The following is a 7331-nucleotide window of genomic DNA, read 5'->3' on the forward strand; positions in this document are numbered from 1 at the left end:
ACTCATTAGCAAGATATCTATGTGTGTCAGGCCCTTAGCATTTTTTTAAATGCACTTCCTAGGTCCCATAGGGGCTCTTCCAGGTGGAAAAACAGGTGGAAAAACATCAACTCTGAAACAGCACATCCAAAATGCCATGCATGAGATATTATTTTTTCTTATTTGCTGTCATGCTCACAAACTTTTTCAAGTGTGTGCTGTGTCCTAACTGCCCCAGGGTTAGTAATCCTTCAATTTATTTAGTGCAAAAGAAAACTGCAAATCCACAGGTTATCAAGGAAGTTAAGCTTCAGTTATACAAACTGACAGTCAACCAGTTCAAAGAGTTTATCTTTCAAAGTCAACACTGCAAACAATAGAAACAAGCAAGAGATTTTTATTCACAACAGAAAGTAAATGTATTTTTTTTTAGTGTAGTTATTCTAGACGGGATAGTATCGGCTGTTACAAACTCCTACTTTGCTCTGCAGCGAAAGACAGGGCAAATTAAAGGCTTCAGTTATCTGTACTTTGAAAGGGGAAAGGCTGGAATGAAAACTGAGCTAAACGGAAACAGATGCTGATTATTCCAACTCCAGCCAGGCTATCTATAGGGAAACCAACCTTTCTCAACTTCATTTCATTCTTCTGATACTTGCTGACATCTCAGGATAACCCAAAAGGACAAACTAGGATCCAACACAGAACTCTCCAGTGGACCAGCTTTTCTTAGCTTCGGTCTGCAGCACCTGCATTTCCTAGGCAGTGTCCCTACCAAGGACTAACCAAGACTAGATTAACTGCCAAAACTAAGGAGCAAGAGGGGCTGGGTATTCACAAAAGCTAGTTTAAACCCACAGAGGTTAACCTGCCTGTGTAGTCAATAGAGATAAACCTATGCTTAGGCGCTCTGAATCATATTCTGCAGAAATCACTTTTTCCAGTGACCTCATGGGGGCCCTGGGGAATTGACCATTCCACGGGAAAAGCCACTTCCTCCCTAAGAAAGTGTTTTCAAGCCTAACGTGGCCGTGGGTTCACCAGCTTTCCACACGCTGCCCATTTGCTCTCAGTCCCCAACACCACATGAGCGCCGTAGGGCTGCATGCTGACGGGTGGTACCTGGCCTCTCCTACTGGTGTACCTGTGCCTCCCGCGCCAGACTTCCCAAACTGGCATGGTGTGGCTTAGATTGCATTTACACAGCATGTTGCATCATGCCTTCAAAGGTCCCTGAAGATTAGTACGAGGCTGACTGGTATGAAGGAATGCTAGTGTAAAAGGTGCCTCTTTTTTTTTTTCTATGCTCAGCTTCATAAAAGGCTCCATCCTGCCTCTGTTCTACATGAAGGAGGGGCAGGCATCTACTTCCCCATTACCCCCTGTGATCTCCTAACAGGCTCAACAGCGTAGCCGTGCAGCCTCTCCTTCAAAGAGGGCCGTCCGAGGCCAGCAGTTCTGTACTCTTATCATTTTTATCTGATAAAGGTGTGAAGCAGAAGGAAAGAGGCTCCCACAGTAGCCAAGAAAGGGGAAAGGTCTCCGGCAGTGGTGGCCCCAGAAAAGCAGAACAATTTATTGCATATTTTGCTTAAGATTACTGTAAACAGCTCAATTGTGTCTTAAAAGTGACTGGGAGTGGCAGCACCTCCATGCTGAGCTGTGTAAAAAAGCCAGCTGCCCCATGCCCAGGCAAGTAGCATTGCCAGCAGGTTAACCAAGGCCACAGGCAAAAGCAGTTTTACTCAGGATTGCAACTTGTCGCTGTTGCAAACTCCACTGTCTGAAATGTGGAAAACATGCACATCAGCAGAACAGGAGAGTCCCCAGGAAAATAAATAAAATAAATTGATTGATTGCACGCTTTGACTCAAAACAACCCAAATTCAAAACCTTTTAAAGAGGTAGTTTTTCTCTAAAAGGTATACGGGAAGGGAAATTGAGTTTGAATACAATATTTGCTTGTTGGTCTTAATAGCTGCAGCTCTGCTATCAATTCTCTCCCCCTCTTCCAGGTTCTCAGCAGGGACTGAGTGTTCCTCTGGAGCCAGGGATGGATTTCCTGAATGGTGACAAATAGCAGTCAGGCCTGAAGTCAGTTCCACAGTGAAATCATTATATAAATTGCTCTTTCCTGCAGGAAAGAGATGGATGAAAAATAAAACAAAATAGAAAATAATACGAAATGAATAATCTTCCAGTTCACTTATGGGAAGCCAAAAGCACAACCCCAACAACGACGCTGGCTCAGTCAAGGCATTCTATGAAGTCCACCTGCAAAGGAACATTTCAGTTCAGCATTCGAAAAAATAAAATTCTGAAAAACTAGATCTATTCAGGTGTAGAATTATTTTCCAAAAGGACATCCTGAAATTCCTTCTGCCTAGAGACGGGAAAACTAGGGCAGAGTGCTAACAACCTTAATATTTATTATGGCTGTGGTAATGCATAGCAGCCTGATCTTGATCCTGTGTGCTAGGTGCTGTACAAAAAGATTGTTCTGATTCAACGCCCTGTAAGCCAAATGTAAGACCAGAAAAATGGCGTGCACTTGTCATAAACAGGGGGAACATGAGCAAAGAAAAGCAGCTGGTGTGCAGTCAACTCTGTGTAGGCCACACAGGGAAGGAAAGCGTTGGTGAGAGGTGTTGGTGAGAGCTGTGAAAGACTTTTTTGTCGTTGTTGGTAAAACCCATTAATAAGGGGTTCCTTGCAAGCTTGGGAGAAAGCACAGAGGTGTTTGCAGCTTTAAGCAGCGGGCAGTGGTGGAGCTCGTCCTCACAAGCCCATCTCAGGAAAGAGCTGACATCCCCGTAATAAACTACAGCATCAGTAGTGATGGGCTAGGAAATGAAGATGAAGGCATTTGACACAAAAGAAAAGGGGGGGTCGGCAGACAGAAAAGAAAGAAGTGACACAGCCAAAGTGACAGGCTAGGAACAGCCCTGCATTGTAAGAACAAGGACGTGGTTATTCAAGAGTTTTCTTTCCCCTTCTTGTTTCCCAGGGGGAGGAGGGGTGTTTCAAAGGATAATAATACAGTCATTTCACTGTGTTAAGAGATTTATGGCCTGAGTTTACCATGTGTTAAAATATTGATTCTGTTTCTAACATATGCTTTAAACGTTGACATTATTGACCCTATAAAAGGCTGACTTCTGCAGACAGCAGTTGGGACTTCAGAGTAGGATCCAGTGATACTGAATAAATACAAAGTGAGGCAAGCGAAGCAAGCACAAGTCTCAGATTTTTTCCACTCAATTAAATAAAGATAGCAAGAGAGACACTAAGCAGTGCATGGTGCTGAGAAGCTGGAATAATTAAACAATAATATGACAGACGGTGCATTTACGGGCAATTACAGCATGCCTCTGCTGGCACTTTACGGCACAAAGCCAAAGACTTAAGCGATTCAAGCCACACAAGTAGAGCAGTAACCTCCTGGAAACGCCAGTCTAGAGCATCTGGCTTGGGAGCCCAGAACGGGATTTACGCGTAACACTAAGGCAGGCCGTCAGATCGCGGCATTTACCGAACATTATTGATAGAGGGAGAACAAAAAGAGCAGCCAGTCAAAACGCTCCTTCTGTGTCCCTTGCACAATACATTTCCAGGCACTTGGCACAAATGCAGCAGTGAAAGACAAATCTTTACACTGAATAAGGACTTATCCGTCCACCTTTTATTCTTGCCTTGATGTGTACAGCTTGAAAGTACTGCTGTGTCAGAATACCAACAGATTTTAAGATAAGTATTTTTATCAAACTGAATTCAAAGAAATCCACTCACCTATCAACTCCCTTTCAAAAACGAGGACTGTGTTTAATTTTAAGCTGTCTTCAGGCTCTGAAGACGCCTGTGAGGCATCCTCAACGAACACCTCAGGAAGCCACACTAGGCTTTTTGTCCCGGCTCCCCCATCGCCTCACCCAGAATGACCTTCTTCTTGATGTCCTGTATCCTGCAGTACCAGTCAGCAGCTTAAGGAGACAAATGCATGAAAAAACATATGTATATTTGAAAGCGTGGTATGTGCATGTGTTGAAACACATGTCACAAAGTTATGCTGCTACACTGCGTTTCTGGCCTCATCAGCAATCGTAGAGGTGAAAAGAGTGCTAGATAGTTAGAAAAGAAAGAGAGAGAGAGAAAGAGAGAGAGAGAGAGCGAGCGAGCGAGCGAGCGGGAGAGATCTGCTTGGAAAGCAAACACAGATCAGGTGTTATTAAAAGCTTCTTAGAACTGTCAACAATGTGTTTACTTAGAACAGAAAAATCACCCTCAAGATGGGCAATTCTCATGAAACTGGCCTTATTTTTAAACATCCCATGTCTGGAGTTTTGTGTTTATACGGTATTCTCAATAAGGTTTTTGTTTTTAAAGTAATGACTTGATTCCAGACTGCCTTGTATGAAAAAATAAAAACACAAAACTCTCCCCTAAACTGGAAAACATGAACTTGCGAGACTCAAAAAGCAGAGTAAAAATAAAAAGCACTTAAAATGTGTAAAGACAAAAAAAATCCCAAGCCTCATGAACCTATGGGACTGGCAATATTGCTCCACCTAAATCCTGTTTTCTTATACTCGGTCAGAGATGTTTCTCAAGACTTAAAATAAATGTTGTTTTGTCTCTGCAGGGCTTTCAGCAAGCAGCCGCCACGTTATGAAACTCTCTGGATTCCAGCAATGCTCATCTCTTTGCTGTCTGCCGTACTGAGAATATCTAGGAAGAGGAGGAAGAAAACAAGCTTATCATTTATAAAGTTATTGCTGGTTTTGTGGTTGGGAGGCTTTCTGCAGCGTACAAGAATAACTTGTTTGTGACATCAGTAAAATAAGGATGGAACCTAAAGTGCATTATCCCCTTCTCAGATACTACGCTCACACTTAGAGAAACAGCAGCAGGTTGTATTTGAAGGTCTAATCTAGAGACTGTAAGAGGCAGCACGCAGTGAGGACACAACGTGGGAGCTGCGTATTCATGTGCTGTGCAGGAGGGCAGCCTTGGTCCAACTTCCCCAGGCACCTGGGGTAGCACCAAGACAACACAGCAGCTCATGACTGTCCTACTCCGAATGCACTCCGAACCCCCAGATCAAGGGGTTTGGGTAAAGTATTTCAGCTCTCTAGCTATTTCTGGCAACTGGACAGGGTCGTACGAGAAATGAGTGTATGTCAGAGGACACAGCCCAGAGGCAGAAAACTTCAAAAAATGGTATATAACGACTTTTTTCTTAGCAAAATAAAAGACTAGGTCCTTCATATGTAACTGGAAAAGTCGCTTACCTTCTCTCGTTCCTCTTCCAACACAAGGTTGGAGTCAGGTTCTCTGTGCCACGCTTTCCCCTTTTGTCACCTACAGTTAACACTACTCTAGTGAATGAATGCTAGCCTAACTCAAAGCTAAACCCATTACTGTCTTTAAGGCACTCTGAAATCCTCAGACAGAAGGTGCAAAATAGCACAATATTAAGCTCCAGACCATGCCCATGCCTCTTTCCTCTCTCTCCTCCAGTCCTTCCAATCCTGCTGATGGTAACTTTTTTTTTTTTCTCTACAGAGAGGTGTCAAAGAGGTGCAAAAGCAGACTTTCTAGTGACTGCTGAAAACAATCCCCATAATCACCCTGTCTCGATGCTATCAGCTTTCTAGATAGGCTGCCAAGTTGGCATTTGGCTAGCTAAGAAAATGGGTTTAGCACAGTGCCAGATGCCACTTCTCAATCACTAAAATGCTCAAGTAACAAACTGAGGTGACCATTGTTTCTCATCACCAAGCAAACAAACCCTGTTGGCAGGAAAACTGCTTTGGAAAGTGATTCCCTGCGTGACTGAGATGGGCTCTGGTTGCTGTAAATGCCAACCCTCACATAAGGCTGGACTCCAGGTGGTCATCTACGCTCTGAAGGACACTGTCAAGAAAACCAAACCTGGCAATTTGATTTCAATGTCTTGCTTTCAGTTAATCTTCTGTAGCTCTGCAGGCCATATTTGTTTTCACAGGAGCAACTGCAGGTCTCACGGAGCAAGATTTTCATTCGTCTTGAAAAAACTACTGCTGTTTACAGTTCATTTTTAGCTAAGATGCTGACTGGATCAGCCAAAAAAAAAAAAAAAAGCTACCAAATTATTGATTTGTAAATCGCAAGTACTGCGTAAAGTGCCTTCATCTGCAAACATCCACAATCAGTGCCTAGTCCTTTTCACTTCCAATCAGTAGGAAACACTAATTGGGCACACCAGCTAGCACACCAGACTAAAGAGGAAGCTTTTTCCATTGAAATCAGTGGGAACATTTCTGTGGACTTCAAAGGGTAGAGAAGGATGTCCCAAGAAAGCACAACCATTTAATAGTCTCACCAAGGCCAATCTTCTGACCTGAAAGTGGAATAGGTGAATCACAACAGAAATGGGCCCACTTCTGTGGTCTCCCGGACCAAACTCAAGTGTTATCTTTGGCCGAGTCCACAAAAGGCAGGAAGCGGGAGACAAGCTCCCAGCCTCTGCTGGCCTCAAGCGTCACAAGCAGGCAAGACTTCAAGCGATGTGGAAGTGGGCTACCTGAGGGACCAGCGGCTTCCTACTGTAGGTTGCCTTAGAGGAAAAAGGAAATAGCCCTGGAACAATGGAGACAGAGGCTTTAAATAGCTATCGGAGAGGTGTTGCTTACTGGAAGTGAACGTTTTGTCACAGGTTTCGCTGTAAACCCAAGAACGCCTCTGCTACCGCAGCTGACGGGTCCCCGACGCAGCATCTGGGCTACAGAGGGAAACACATGCCCAGCCGCAGCAGGGCAGAACGGGAAGGAGCAATCAGCAAAAATCACTTTCTCTCTCATTTTCCATAGCTGAACATAGCTTGTGCTCTGGTTTATACACCCCTGCTTTGACCCACGGCCAGGCCCTCAGCAGCGGTACGCAGAAAGCTGTCCGAATCCCAGCGCCACCCGGGCAGTCGTTCTCGCCCGCTGAGGCGAGGCCCGGCCGACTGCAGGCGCCGACTCTGAATCCCCAGAGAGGCCTCTGCACGGGCGACGCGCGCAGGACGGCCAGGCCCCCTCGTTAGCCAGACCTGAAATTACAGCGCGCCCTGCGTCACAGCGGCGCTGACCCGGTCAGGCCGGGCGATGAAACCTTTCTGTGGAGGCGCGGGGGGTCAGACCACCGCGCAAAGGGGGCAAGGGGTCGCCGGGGAAGCTGCTCTGCTCGGAGGCGCCAGGCGTCCTGCAGCGTGCAGGCTCGCTGCCGGGGCGCGCAGCGCTCGGAGCAGCACCGGCAGTTCTGGTTTTGCTGCGTTTACGCCCTGCGCGTTTGGAAACACCCCCCCCCCCCCTTTACTCCTGTTTACGTTC

This window comes from Struthio camelus, chromosome 7, assembly GCF_040807025.1.
Source record: "Struthio camelus isolate bStrCam1 chromosome 7, bStrCam1.hap1, whole genome shotgun sequence".
Classification (NCBI taxonomy): domain Eukaryota; kingdom Metazoa; phylum Chordata; class Aves; order Struthioniformes; family Struthionidae; genus Struthio; species Struthio camelus.